This window comes from Bos grunniens, chromosome 21, assembly GCF_055505025.1.
Source record: "Bos grunniens cultivar Pamir isolate PY7600 chromosome 21, Bosgru_T2T1.0, whole genome shotgun sequence".
Classification (NCBI taxonomy): Eukaryota; Metazoa; Chordata; class Mammalia; order Artiodactyla; family Bovidae; genus Bos; species Bos grunniens.
The window spans coordinates 70,304,939-70,318,911 of NC_141185.1; the positions used below are offsets into that span (position 1 = coordinate 70,304,939).

The window sequence follows — 13,973 nt, forward strand, 5'->3', positions numbered from 1 at the left end:
TAATAAATATTGCACCATGACCTGAATACATCTCTTGCTGGCTTTTTTAATGTGCCGCTGAAAAAGTTAGTTATATTTTCACTTATACAATCCAGAATGGCTATGTCATCACAATCTAAAAATGTACACATAGGTCCATTCTTTAAACATGTTTACAAACAGGTAAAAAGAGGATTTACATAAAAATAAGGCCTTTGTCAGAGCTGCACTACCCTGTCTGTCTCGGAAGTGGCACCTTCACTGGCCAGCTCCATGGCTTCGCAGCGGGTGCAGGGCATAGCAATTGGTTCCCGAAGAGTCTCTCCGGAGAGGAGGGATCCGGGTCCACAGAGAATAGGTTACAGGAGAGATTTTCATCATCTTCTAGTCATCCTTTCAGCCCAAATTTCATTAGAAGCTCACATTTGACAACCAGTATGTTTAAATCACTTCACGCTGCAGACAAAAAGCATTTCTTGCTAGAAAAAGTACAATTTAGGCCAGTCGTTAAAATCCAACAACAACTGGTTGAAATAAGTTTGCTTACCTCAGAGTGATTGTTGGAGACCTTGGTTACATCATGCACACCGTGTCATGATTTTACAATCGCAGGAAAACCCCATCTCTCATTGTTTAACATTTAACAATTAAACAATGATAATTACAATAAATACATCATTTACAAAAGCCCTATATTTGTTCATAGGCTGTATACAGACAAGCACTATAGTACATTCATTTGAAAGACTGAAATCAGGTATCAGAACATGAATTGATCTGAAAGGATATTCATAGCCTGAATATACAAGAAAATGTAAGGAATTATATAAATGAAGTCATAAGTTTACATAAATATAAGAAACATTAAATCCTAAAATATTTTCTCTATGGTATTCATGAATTTTTCACTAATTAAAAACCCTGTAATAAAATATCTTCGGGTCCATGTAACAGGTATTAACACAGTAAAGATTGTGTTGACTTAAAGATGTAGTCTTTTGTATAATCATCTGGAGAATTAATGCAGGTAAACTGGAAACAAACACACGGATGAATCAGTCCTGGGACGGCAGGTGGTGCCCAAGCCCCTGCCCCTCCAGACACCCCTCCACCCCATTCAGGGCTTCAGCTGCTTTGAGAATTCAGAGAAACATGGAGGACCAAGCAGATCAAGGAGAGAACTCTGTGGCTGACTTTATTCTGACATATAGCTAAAAGCTGCTGGTAAAAAAAAAAAAAAAAAAAACCTCAAAAGCCCAATCCAGCTTTCTAGCTGAGACGTGAACAGGACAGAGCAGACAGCCTCCTGCCCTCAGAGCGGCTCGAGCAGGGCTGGGCCCCAGGGCCAGACCCACCAGAGGACCACCCAGAGCAGCACCTGCAAGGGAGGGTGGCCCTTCAGCAGGGGTGGCCCCAGATGCTGGTGCACTTCTGTGTGAAATGCTGGCCTCCACACGGAGAGGCCCAGGGCATGGCAGCCTGGTGAACCCTGACTCTCTGGGCCCTGCTCCCTCAGAGAACGTGCACGCAGGGCGTGGGCAGGGTCACCGCCGCTGTGGGAGGGAAACCCGTGCACACTGATGCGAGGGAGCCTCTGCTTTACTCTCACCACTCCGGCGGCAGAGGGGCACCAGGGTTACGTTCTCTGCTGCTGAGGGCTCTCCCAGGCCAACCTCCGGAGACCCACTGACACTCCACTCCCCGGGGCATGGGTTCCATGCCCCCGAGGGACCAGGCTGGCCTGTACTCACCTTGAAGCTCAGCAGGAGCAAGTCCTGACTGTAGCGGAATCCAGCCTCTGTGTTTCCGCCACGCTGCCCTGTCCCACGAATGTGGGAGGAAGCGTGCAAACACAGAGTGCGGTTAGTCGTGCAACGCCATACAGGGCACGAGGACACACATGTTCACACCCACAGTGACGCCCACTCTTACTGAGGGTCTGGGGAAACTTCTAGAAGGTGGATGAGCCAGAGAGAGCGAGCCAGTGGGCTGCCACGTGGTGGTCCCTGCCATCCGCGGGGGGAAGGCGGTCACACTAGAGCAACAACGGCACGTTCAATGAAAGAAACGCCGTCATGGGGACAGCTACTCCTGGTGAGCAGCTGCCAGTCTCTCCTTAGACCTATGGATTCACAGAGCTCCAGATTCACAGATTCGACACAGTCTATTGTTACTCAGTTTTACACTTATTTCATTCCCTCAGCTGCCAGTTTTGCGGGAAGAGGTACGAGATGACAAGACCACCATCAAATGTGAAACCTTGAGATCAGAGGAGATCAGGTGCTTTCAGGGTAGTATGGCCAGAGACGGAGACGGAGGCGGCTGCTGCGGGGTGCCCTAAGAGCCTTTCCCTGCGCCTGCCTTTAGCTGTGCCTCCCTTTCACTCTGAACTGCCAGTAGGGCCAGGCAGCCACACCTCTCCTCTGGGGGCGCACACTGTACTTGAGCCGCACGACCTGGGACCAGAATCTGGCCTGCCGACGCCACCATGCCCTCTAGCACCGCAACCCCAGGCCAGCAACAGCTGGGATCCCCCAGGGACTGGGCCAGCAGGCGTGCATGCGGGGCCTGTGGGGTAGGCTGAGGGGCCCTGAGGTTTGGGTGCCCTCCCATCCGGGGCCTCTTACAGGCCTGGCTCTGCTCCCTCGTCTGCCGAGCGGGGCCGCCCTCCATCCCGTTCACTTCTCAGGGCCACACCAACACGGAGGTGTCTGGCTTCGGGGCCTGAAGCCGCCCGCACCTCTGCGGCCACAGGCCTCTGAGCCTCCTGCGGGCCCAGGCGCAGCCCAGCCTGGGCCCTGAGCACCCATCTTGCCCAGCACCTGCCCAGTGCCCAAACCCACTGGGAGCCACGAGGCGCAGTGGACCGAAGCGCTTCAGTCCCGCCCCTTCACCCTACCGAGGCACCCCCTTGCCCCCACCAAGCACTCGACCTTCCTGAGAAAGTAGAGGAGCCTCAGGCAGGCACACGGACAGACACACAGACACTCGCACGCACCCACACGAAGGGAGACAGCCTGCCGGCTCAAGCTCCTCAGCCAGAGCCATAGCACCGTTGAGAGGTTGGGGCCAGAGGAACGGATGGGCGGCTGGGTTTCTGGAAAGACAGAGGCAGAAATACATGAAGTTTCTGAGACAGACTCCAAGATGGTGAGAGGGAGATACAGACACACACACCACACACACACACACACACACATTTGAGTGTGATCCTTGGAAATACTTCTGTTCATAGTTGCTGGGTTGAGCCCAACTTTTCTATGACCCATGGACTGCAGCCCATCAGCCTCCTCTGTCCGTGGCATTTCCCAGGCAAGAATACTGGAGTGGGTTGCCGTTTCCTTCTCCAGGGGATCTTCCAGACCCAGCGATCAAACCCGAGTCTCCTGCTGGCGGATGCCTTGCCATCTGAACCAGGATACTGCTAATTTCCTAGGCAAAATACAACAAAAAGAGCTCATGTTCTACTAAGTGGAAAAATGATTTAAGAAGCATAAGGTGTCCTTTGTTGGTATCTTTGAATCTTTATTTAGTTTTTGTTGATTTTTACTATTAAGGCTACTTGAACAAGGCAAGGGAGAAACCCCAGAACTGAAAAGCAATTGACTTTTTTGAAAGAAACATGTGCAGGTTAAGCTCTCTTTATTTTTGAGAGATGGTTAAATGCAAAATTTTTATTCAACACATATGACTTTTGTGAACTTTCTTTCAAATCTCCATGATGAATCCCTAAGGCCTCCAGGAAGAAAGGAGTAGAGGGGGAGACAAAAAGAGCAACCTTCCCCCTTGGTGCGATCTCAACCAGCTGCTTAGTTCCTTCATCTCATGGACTACGATCTGGGCTTATCTGGTTTGTCTGATTCTTGTTTCGGGGACCGTTTCTAGTCACAAGGCTGTAAACAGTGGGCAGGGGGAAGCCCTTCTTTCCATTCCACATGAGATCCAGTGGACAATCCAGTCCCTGCCCACTGCATTGAGTGTGCAGCAACAATATCAACGGTGATGCTGGTTAACAATGCATATTCGTGGAATCCACCCCATTCGCTACTGACTGTTTGTGGTGGTGGTCTGGAACCTATACCTGGAAACTTTCTTGATGATTGCAAATCACACCAAAGTCTGAGGATGATGGAAGATCTTCACATTTCTGGAAGAGCCACACCCCAACCGAAGGAACCACAAGACTTGCCTGAAATGGTAAAGGTATAAGTATTGGACTAAATGTTGGAAGGTCTCCACCTTGGCTATGTAAGTCAAACGATCTTTTTTGAAATGAAAATGGATCATACTGAATGTTCACATTCTTCTAGAGCATTGTAAAAACCCTAAATTGTAGAAATCTGCTGTACGAATTCCTTGAAAGCAAGAACCTATATTGATGGATATGTCTTAATGCCTTAGATTGTGCCTTGAATATAGTGTACACATCAACCCAGGAAAGGAAAGAATTGAATCGCCAAATATACAAAGAGATCAAAAGTGCCGAGCCAAGTGACACCTTGAGGCTTCCAAGAAGCCTTTTGTCTTTCACACACTAAGTAAATACTGAGCACCTACGATGAGCTAGGAGGCATGTAATAAGTTTCTGGAAATAGAATGCGGAGAGAAGAAGACACAGAGTTCCTTCTTTCACTGAGACGAATCTAATGATAAATCTCAGGCAGATACTTTGAGAACTTATAGAGGGGCCTCTTCCCTCACCAAAACCTGGGTGTCAGGGAAGGCTTCTCAGAGTAACGATTGAGTTGAGATCCATAGGTTGAACCTACGTAAACCAGGGATGAGATGCAGGAAGAAGTTCAGGCAGGGAAAATAGCATCTTGGAAGGCTATGTGACCAGGGAAACTTAGGACATTCAAGAAATGAAAAATGCCCTATGGGATGGAAGCCAAAGAGTGCAGAGGGCATTCCAATGTAAAGATATCAGAGAAGAACGTGAGGAGCAAGCATGAAGGGAATTGGTCCTATATTCAATATGATGGGAAAATACAAGAGCAGTTGGAGCAGGGAGGTGATAGAATTGCATCTGCATTTCCAAAAGGTCATCTTGCTCCACATCACTAATGATTGGAGAGACTTAACTCCAAACTACAAGGAGGGACCACTTCACATGAGTCCGATTGGGCCTCATTGCAATGTCTGTCAATAACAAATGCTGGAGAAGATGTGGAGCAAAGGGAACTCTCCTTCAAGGTGAGTAGGAATGGGAGTTGCTACAGCCAGTATGGAAAAGAGTATTGGAGGTTCCTGAAGTAACTAAAACTAAACGTAGCCTACGGTTCAGCAGTCCCACTCCCAGGCATAGATCCACCCAAAATATAAGTCAACAAGATAGATGCCCCATTTGGGCACATATATCTGTGCGTGCACGCGCGTGGGAACGCGCGATGGATGGCCTCCGAGCCTGGGGGTGGGGCGGGGGCGGGGGCTGGGGCTGGGGCTGGAGCCGGTGCAGCTCCTGGGATTGCCTGAGGACGCCAAGGGAGCCCAAGACGGAGACGGGACGACCTGTGGTCTGGTTTCCTGGAAGCCGAATGCGAATGCGGAGGGGCTCGCGGGCCGCACGGAGGCAACCCAGGTCTGCAGCGGGAGTCGGGGCCCAGGCCACTCAATCCCCCGGCCCCGGGAGGGGCTGGGGCTGCGAGGGGTCCGAGAATTGGGACGCGGGGCGGGGGCTAAAGGACCTCTTCTGGTAGGCAAAAAGCCTACAGCACCCGGTATTCCCAGGTGGTCTCCCATCCAAGTACTAACCATGCCTGACCCTGCATAGCTTCGAAGATTAGACGAGGTTGGGTGCCTTCAGGCTGATATGGCAGGAGACAGAGGCGGCTGCGGCTGGGCGCCCTAAGAGCCTTGAGCTTCGCCTCCCTTTCGCTCTGACCTGCTGGTGGGGCCAACGGGCCGCACCTCTCCTTGGGGGTCGCGCGCTGTACTTGAGCAGCAGAATCCGCGATGGGACTCCAGCCTACCGATGCTGCCACGCCCCCGAACACTGTCAACCCCAGGCCAGCAACCGCTGGGACCCCCCAGCTTCCGGGCGGGCATGTCACCCTCTAGCAGGGCTTGCTTAAATTAAAACTGTCACAAATTAAAGACTTCAAAAGTGCTCATTCAAGCTGAAAGGGAAACCAGGGCAAAGTAAACAAGGATGGAACACCATTAAATACGAGTAGGTGAAGTGTGCGATTATATGGATCTGCTTGTGTGTGTTATTTGTTCAGTCATGTCTGACTCTTTGCGACCCTGTGGACTGTAGCCCTCTAGGCTTCTCTGGCCATGGAATTCTCCAGGCAAGAATACTGGAGTGGGTTGCCATTTCCTCCTCCAGGAGATCTTTCAGACCCAGGGATTGAACCCGAGTCTACTGCATCTCCTGCCTTGGCAGGCAGAGTCTGTACCACTCTGCCACTGGGGGAGCCTTGTGACTGTTCAGGCCGCAGGCTGGAGGTGGCTAAGGCCCCCTCCCTCCACAGTGCCAGTTTGCCTCCCCGCCCCCGCCCACCACACCCCTACATGAGGCAAGGTGATTGTGAAAATGAAATAATAGCTATGGGGCCTGAGAGGAGAGGAACTGGGTTTTGAGGAAATTCATTTAGGGGACATAAAGAAAGTAAGGAGTAAATAAAATCTGACAATAAAATGGATAATGAAGGACCTACTGTACAGCACAGGGAACTCTGCTTAATGTTATGTGGCAGCCTGGATGGGAGAGGGGTTTGGGGGAGAATGGACACATGAATATGTATGTCTGAGTCCCTTTGCTGTCCACCTGAAGCCATCACAACATTGTTAATCAGCTGTGCTCCAGTGTAAAATAGAAAGCTGAAAACGAAACAGAAATGACAAGTGCAGCTGTGGAGAGAGTGTGGTAGACACAGCCCAGGTGTGATTAAAGTGGAGAAAATCACAGATTCATTAGATAGAAAGTTCTTGCATCATTTAGACAGGTTTATCTAGGAAGATTGAGGAGGAACTAGAGAAACAGGTGAAAGGTTGTTGTTGAATCACGCGAATATACCAGGATTCTTGGCCCCCAGAGGAGAAGAATTCAATCCGGGGCCAGAGACGAGGCTTGATCGCTCAGAGCTTTTGTGTAATAAAGTTTTATTAAAGTATAAAGGAGATAGAGAAAGCTTCTGACATAGGCATCAGAAGGGGGCAGAAAGAGCACCCCCCTGCTAGTCTTTAGCTGGATGTTATATAGTCACTAGCAGTCTGTTAATGAAAGAAAGGAATGTCTTAAAATTCAGAATGGTACCAGGCCCCTCACCCATAAGATGCATTTTGGGATAATCTTGGCACCAAATGGTTTATCCTGGGCCATAAAACGATTAACTTGAATCTTGAAGCAGGGCAGACCACCATACAAATAGTTTCATTTACATAGATTAGAGGAACAATATCCATACTGGTTTGTCAAGTAGGTTCTGGGCCAAGAGGTGGAACCGACTTGGAGACCGAGTTTGGGGTAAAGGCATAGTACATTAGCATAGCTTAAGACAAACATTTCCATAAGAAAAAGGCATTGGTTATCTCTAGGCTCAAGAATAGCTAACTAAGGCAAAACCAGCTGTCATTATGGCAACACAGTAACACAGTATTTTAAGAGAAACCTCCCTTTAAATTTGTATAGAGAAGGAAAAAATATTGCTAGTTTGTTTCCTCCTGCCGCTTAAGAGAGATAAAAATGTCTGACGCTTGCAGGCTATTTCCTCTATTTGGAGACCCCTGGCCTTCCTGCCTGTTACCCTCTCACAGGGGAGCAGGGAAAACTTAGGGGAGCGCCTTACAAAGCCAGGATGAGAAGGACAGATCACCAGCGCCCAGGGAGGACCTGAGGCCTGAGCACTGGCATGCATCCTGCCCCTCAAAGTGGGAAGAGGCGTGTGATGCTAGAAGAGGTTAAAGCTTTGTGAGATGGGGCGGTTAGAAGACAAACAGCACGGGTGTGAAGGACAAAGAACATTCCTTTGAATATCCCCAAACTTTTTGACACCAGGGAGAAGTTTTATGAAAGAGAATTTTTCCCATGACTTGGAGAAGGGGGGATGGTTTCAGAATGATTCAAGTGCATTACATTTATTATGTACTTTATTTCTATTACTACATCAGCTCCACCTCAGATCATCAGGTATTAGATCCCGGAGGTTGGGGACCCCTCTCTCGGCTCTCTCTCCAGGGCATGGCTATCAGGTCACTGAGGCATCTTGTCTGTTTGCCTGTCATTACTTAGAGCCTTCAAATAAGAGAATTATCCCCCCAAAAAGAAACGTTCTCAAAGAAACAGTTTCAAATCTGTGTATATTGCTGTCAGTGGGTGATGTTTTCTACTATTATGAGGTTTGAGTTTCAAGGGTACCTGATTCCCCTTTGAATTCTAGCACTGCCTCATCATAGCTGCTTCACTGAACCAACTTTTGGTGTGAATCATTGATAGAAGCTAGCCTTCCCATGTGGCTCAGTGGGAAAGAATCCACCTGCCAATACTGGAGACACAGGTTTGATCCCTGAGTCAGGAAGATTCCCCTGGGAGAGGAAATGACAACCCATTCCAATATTCTTGCCTGTGAAAATCCTATGGACAGAGGAGCCTCACAGGCTACAGTCTGTGGGGTCCCAAAGAGTTGGACATGTCTGAGTGAATCTCTATTTGATACCAATGCTTTATCATTTTGAAGATGATTTATTAAAATTATGTAAATATCAAGGTATGTTCATTCCCATTAGTTTTTTGTTGTGGTGGTTGTTTGTTTGCTTTGCTTTTTGGCCACAGCATGTGGCATGTGGGATCTTAATTCCCTGACCAGGGATTGAACCTGTGACCCCCTGCATTGGAAGCTCAGAGTCTTAACCACTGGACCATTATGGAAGTCCCATCATTAGTTATTGTAATAAAATTCCTGACAGAACAAAGCCTTGAAAAAATACAAGCACTACAGGACATCCAGGTGCCACCTTAAACTTCAGAAATTTTCCCATGTTGAGTAAAGACGTGAAAAAAATGATTGTTTGAAATCTTAACAGCTGGCCCCATGATTCCTTTTTGGGAAGAGGAAGGAGGGAGCTGTCTCCTTGGGGGAAAGCCACTGAGGGTCAAATGCTACAGGCACCTGGACTCCAGGGGAGGGAAAACCTGCCAGGCTGGAGATTAGAGGAAGAGTTTCTTGTTTCTGCTCCTGCAAGGAGAGGTTGGCAGGGGGAGGGCAGAGGGCAGAAAGGAAAGAAATAAGACCACGAAAGAAAAGCCAGCCGGATGGATGGAAGCTGAGCCCGGGCAGGGGAAAATGACATGTCAGTGTTAGATGGTAACCCAGCCATTCCCAATCAAATTTGTTCCCTATTACTGGGATGTAAAGCCTGCCTTCCATCTCTTTAGGAAATTGGACTCAATTTACACATGGAAGCAAGATCTCAGTAGTCTAGAAACCAAGAAAGCCCTTTAGGACTATTTACAAAAACCAAGGTGGGGCGGGTGGGACTTCCCTGGCAGTCCAGTGGTTAAGACTTCACGCTTCCAGGGGGTGAAGGTTTGATCCTTGGTAAGGGAACTAAGATCCTACACATTGAACTTGACCAAGGGAGGGAAAAAATGCTATCCTTAAAAAGAAAACCAAGAGGGGTGGGCTTTGGGCTTCCCAGGGCTGGAATTGGGACCCAGCTGAACTGACATCTTGTTTTTTCTTTCCTTTTCCCTCCCAAGTTAAGTATAAAAACAAATACCCTTTTGTCTCACACTCAGCTTTTTTTTTTCATGAAGGTTAGAGGTCCTCACTTTCCAGGTTTTGATTTAGCCAAGGATTTCAAAAAGCTTTCTGTTCACAGTGTTCAGCTAAATACAAGTAACAAAAGCTTGCGTGCTTACTGCAATTGCTTTAGATAAGACCTTATCTTGCCTGTTGCTCCTCCCCTTAACTCCAGCCTCTGTGGTTACCGTTTGACCTCTTTCCAGGATTACTTGATTCTTAATGTCCTGATTGTTTTTTAATAGTCTTTAAGTTTTCTCACTTTTTTCCCCCCTATCTGGATTAAGAGAGGAGGAGAAAGGAGTATTCTCTAAAGCAATTTATGGTTCATGTTTAAGAAAAAATAATGGTTTAAGAATTGGGAAACCCCAGGTTCTGGCCTTAGCTCTACTGTTGTGTAGCAGACACTCAAGCTATTTCTAAAATAAATTAGAATTGCATCTTTTTTTTTTTTTTTAATAATTGAGGTTTCTTTTAAATATTTATTTTATTTATTAAGTAGTTATTTTACTGCACTGGGTCTTAGTTGCAGCACATAAGATCAATCTTCCTTGTGGCATGTGGGATCTAGTTCCCTGACCAGGGATCAAACCCACACCCACTGCATTGGGAGCAGAGTCTTAGCCACTGGACCACCAGGGAAGCCCCTGAAATACCTCTTTAATGTCTCTTCCAGGCTAAAGTCTGAATCTCTGGACCCTCATAGTTTCCCACCACATTTATTCTCTGCTTTCCCCTGTACCAAGGAAGAATCCGGTGTATTCATGAATCCTAATTCTAAATCATTAAAAACTGGTTTCTGTCTCCTTTTTTTTAATTCAAACTTTAGAAAACCTAATTAATTAAAACAGAAGAACTTATAAAACATATTTTATACAGTGGTTTTCTTGCAAGCAGTCTTTAATAGACTTCTTTCAAATTCTGACAAATACACTACGTGTTTGGTTTGGATATGCAGAACTAAAAATATCTAAAGGAGAGATTTTTAATTACTTAGTTCAATCCATGAAATTCCTGAGAATTCTATCTGGAAGAAAGAATAAGAAAGAGTATGGGGGACTTCCCTGGTGGTCCAGTGGCTAAGACACTAGTCCCAATGTAGGGAGCCTGGGTTTGATCCCTCGTCAGGAAACTAGATTCCACATGCCACAGTCAAGACCTGAAGAAGCCAAATAAATAAATAAATAAAATTCAGGAGCAAAACAACAATATATATTTTTAACAAATGGAATATGGGCTTTGCAGTCTGAGAGACCTGGCCGTTTTCTTTTTCATGGCAGCATGCAAACAGGATTTATTTCAGAGAGAAAGTATAAAACTCACAGCATAGACACAGAGGAGGTGAAGTGCCCCAGACCGGGGCTTTTCAGTGCAACTTTAGATAAGTTACTTAACCTCTCTGAGCCTCAATTTTTAAAGAAATTTCCCTGTTTTATTCATACTTTTTAAACTATTTTTTAATTGGAGGAAAATCGCTTTACAATGTTGTGATGGTTTCTGCCATAAAAACGTGAAATGCTTCACCAATTTGCATGTCATCCTTGAGCAGGGACCATGCTAATCTTCTTTGTATGATTCTAATTTAAGTATATGTGCTGCCAAAGTGAGCACTGAGCCTCAATTTCTTCATCTATGAAATGGGAATGATACCTCCCTTGCAGGACTGTTGTGAACATCACATGCCAGGTATATATTAAGTACTCAAACATGTTCATGTTCTCCTCCATTAAACGCCATCTTATTTTTTACTTTGCTCACCAAGGGCACACGCTTGGGCCTGAAACAGCCTAGGTTCAATGGCCTGATTCCACAATTTTAGCAACTCGGTGATTTGGGACAACTTGTTAACAATCTCGGAAGCACTGTTTTCTCATCTGGAAAATGGAGTTGTCAACAACAGTGCCCAGCTGCAGGAAGCATTCATCAAATAGTCAGATCCATCAGAATCACATTAAATCACCATGGAGACAGCAGGGATACTGAGAGAGTGCTGATGCTGAGTGGCTGCTGAGTTACTGACAAGGGGTCAGCCAGGTGACCAGGAGGAGGCTCCATCCTTCTCTTTCTTGATTTTACCTTTACTTGCCCCACTTTTCTTTTTTAAAATATTTTAAATTATTTTTTTGGCTATGCTGCTGCTGCTGCTGCTGCTAAGTCTCTTCAGTCATGTCCGACTCTGTGCGACCCCATAGACCGCAGCCCACCAGGTTTCCTCGTCCCTGAGATTCTCCAGGCAAGAACACTGGAGTGGACTGCCATTTCCTTCTCCAATGCATGAAAGTAAAAAGTGAAAGTGAAATTGCTCAGACGTGTCCAACTCTTCGCGACCCCATGGACTGCAGCCCACCAGGTTCCTGCATCCATTGGATTTTCCAGGCAAGAGTACTGGAGTGGGGTGCCATCGCCTTTCAGTTCAGTTCAGTTCAGTTCAGTCACTCAATTGTGTCTGACTCTTTGTGGCCCTATGAGTCGCAGCACGCCAGGCCTCCCTGTCCATCACCAACTCCCGGAGTTCACTCACACTCACATCCATCGAGTTGGTGATGCCATCCAGCCATCTCATTCTGTTGTCCCCTTTTCCTCCTGCCCCTAATCCCTCCCAGCATCAGAATCTTTTCCAATGAGTTACCTCTTCACATGAGGTGGCCAAAGTACTGGAGTTTCAGCTTTAGCATCATTCCTTCCAAAGAACACCCAGGACTGATCTCCTTTAGAATGGACTGGTTGGATCTCCTTGCAGTCCAAGGGACTCTCAGGAGTCTTCTCCAACAGCACAGTTCAAAAGCATCAATTCTTCGGCGCTCAGCTTTCTTCACAGGCCAACTTTCACATCCATACATGACCACTGGACCATAGCCTTGACTTAACGGACCTTTGTTGGCAAAGTAATGTCTGCTTTTCAATATGCTATCTAGGTTGTTCATAACTTTTCTTCCAAGGAGTAAGCATCTTTTAATTTCATGGCTGCAGTCACCATCTGCAGTGATTTTGGAGCCCCAAAAAATAAAGTCTGACACGGTTTCCACTGTTTCCCCATCTATTTCCCATGAAGTGATGGGACCAGATGCCATGATCTTCGTTTTCTGAATGTTGAGCTTTAAGCCAACTTTTTCACTCTCCTCTTTCACTTTCATCAAGAGGCTTATTAGTTCCTCTTCACTTTCTGCCATAAGGGTGGTGTCATCTGCATATCTGAGGTTATTGATATTTCTCCCGGCAATCTTGATTCCAGCTTGCCATCACCTTGGTGGGTCTCAATTGCAGCATGTGGGATCTTTCACTGTGGGGCACGGGCTTCTCTCTAGATTTGGCTCCCAGGCTCAATAGTTGTGACTTGCAAACTTAAGTGCCCTGTGGCTTGTGGGATCTTAGTTCCCCCACCAGGGATCAAACCCTCGTTCCTTGCATTGGAAGGCAGATTTTTAACCACTGGACCACCAGGGAAAGCCCCTCCCCACTTTTCTTTGTCTTTCTCCTTTATCTTCTCTCTCAGTTTCTACTGTGTGAAAAATGATTGCATCCAGAGTGGTATGACATGTAATCCATATATTTTCTTTCCCTTCACTGCCTCCATAAGTCTTGTGTCTGTGCATGACTCCTTCTCAGTGCTGGGTTTTTGATTCCACGCCCCCAGGTAGAATACTGTGTGTTGAACTCTGTGCCATGGATTTGGTGCTGTGCGCCCTCCTCTGCCTCTGATACCTCCAAGATGAAAAGACTTAATTACTAAGAATCCTGGGGGCAAAATTAATTCTCAGGAAGGACCACGACTTAGCATCTTTGCATTTCTCTTTTACCTCTGAAAGAGCATAGTCTGCTTGTTCTGTCTTATGGCCTCTTGTTTGATCATGCTATGCATAATAAATTAACGTGGCATTTCCAACAGGAGTAATTCTACTTACTTCTTTCCCTGAATAGTTAGACTGGGGCCAAATGGCTTCTTGTTTTTACTTAAGAGTTAAACAAAAGGGACTTCCCTGGTGGTGCCGTGATTAAGACTGTGCCTTCCAATGCAGGGGCTGCAGGTTCAATCCCTGATGGGGGGACCAAGATCCCACATGTCTCACTGCTCAAAAACCAAAACGAAAAACAGAAGCAATATTGTAACAAATTCAATAAACAACTTTAAAAATGGTCCACATCAAAAAAATTCTTAAAAAATATATATATGTAGTCTATATGTATGTGCATGTGTATAACCCTTTGTACTAAATAGTTTGGCTTTTTACAGCAAACTAAGTTAGAAGCCAA

At 46.5% G+C, this 13,973-nt stretch overlaps 1 non-coding gene and 1 pseudogene across 1 annotated transcript; one reads left to right on the plus strand and one right to left on the minus strand.

Annotated features, from left to right (window-relative positions):
- The window catches only part of LOC147349945 (ankyrin repeat domain-containing protein 26-like), a 510,210-nt pseudogene that overhangs the window by 407,620 nt on the left and 88,617 nt on the right, over window positions 1–13,973 (plus strand).
- On the minus strand, window positions 11,227–11,333 carry LOC147349962 (U6 spliceosomal RNA). The gene has a single exon (XR_015150792.1). It is a non-coding gene; the product is annotated as a U6 spliceosomal RNA (small nuclear RNA).